The sequence below is a fragment of the Rutidosis leptorrhynchoides genome, chromosome 2, assembly GCF_046630445.1.
Source record: "Rutidosis leptorrhynchoides isolate AG116_Rl617_1_P2 chromosome 2, CSIRO_AGI_Rlap_v1, whole genome shotgun sequence".
Lineage (NCBI taxonomy): Eukaryota > Viridiplantae > Streptophyta > Magnoliopsida > Asterales > Asteraceae > Rutidosis > Rutidosis leptorrhynchoides.
Window position 1 is genome coordinate 649,663,075 of NC_092334.1, and position 1,142 is coordinate 649,664,216.

Below are 1,142 nucleotides of genomic sequence, written 5' to 3' on the forward strand. Positions count from 1 at the left end.
ACATTAATGCGCCATATTATGAAATCAAAGGACAAATCCTACACATGGTAACTAATCAATGCCAATTTAGTGGTACGCCAAAAGAAGATCCAAACGAACATCTTCGTAGCTTTAATAGGATCTGTACTCTATTTAAAATCAGAGAAGTTGAGGATGAACAGATCTATCTCATGTTATTTCCTTGGACTTTAAAGGGAGAAGCCAAAGATTGGTTAGAATCGTTACCTGAAGGAGCGATTGACACATGGGATGTCTTAGTTGAAAATTTTCTTAAAAGATTCTTTCCGGCATCTAAAGCTGTGAGACTTCAAGGAGAAATTGTTACGTTCGCGCAAAAGTTGAATGAAACATTATATGAAGCGTGGACAAGATTCGGAAAGTTGTTGAGAGGATGTCCTCAACACGGTTTAGACACTTATCAAATAGTGCAAATATTCTACCAAGGATGCGATGTTGCTACACGAAAAGACATCGACACAGCAGCTGGTGGTTCCATTATGAAGAAAACCGCAACTGAAGCTCACAAAATTATTGATAATACAGCCTCTCACTCACATGAGTGGCATCAAGAAAAAGATATTCTTCGTTCATCTAAAGCGGCTAGAGCCAATTCTAGCCATGACTTTGATTTCATTTCCGCAAAGTTAGATGCTTTCGAGAGACGAATGGAAAAGATGACTAAAGATATTCACGCAATACGAATTAGTTGTGAGCAATGTGGAGGACCACATTTGACAAAAGATTGTCTCAGTATTGAACAAACAATGGAACAAAGAGATAATGTTTCATACATGAATCAAAGGCCTGGAAATAATTATCAAAATAATTATCAACCGCCAAGACCAAACTACAATCAAAATCAGAATTATAACCGAAATGTTCCATACAACAACCAACAAGGTCCTAGCAATCAACAAGTATCCAATAATACTTACAACCAGCAAAGACCTATTTTTCCAAATAAACCACCACAAATCGATGATAAAAAGCCAAATTTAGAAGATATGATGTCAAAGCTAGTTGAATCTCAAACTCAGTTTTTCACATCTCAGAAACAAACTAATGAACAAAATGATCAAGCATTTAGAAATCAACAAGCTTCTATACAAAATCTAGAACAAGAAGTGAGCAACCTAGCAAGG

General features: G+C 36.3%; 1 non-coding gene across 1 annotated transcript; it reads right to left on the reverse strand.

Annotated features, from left to right (window-relative positions):
• Positions 1-302: 302 nt before the first annotated feature.
• Positions 303-409, reverse strand: LOC139895244 (small nucleolar RNA R71). The gene has a single exon (XR_011775705.1). It is a non-coding gene; the product is annotated as a small nucleolar RNA R71 (small nucleolar RNA).
• Between the last annotated feature and the right edge of the window lie 733 nt (positions 410-1,142).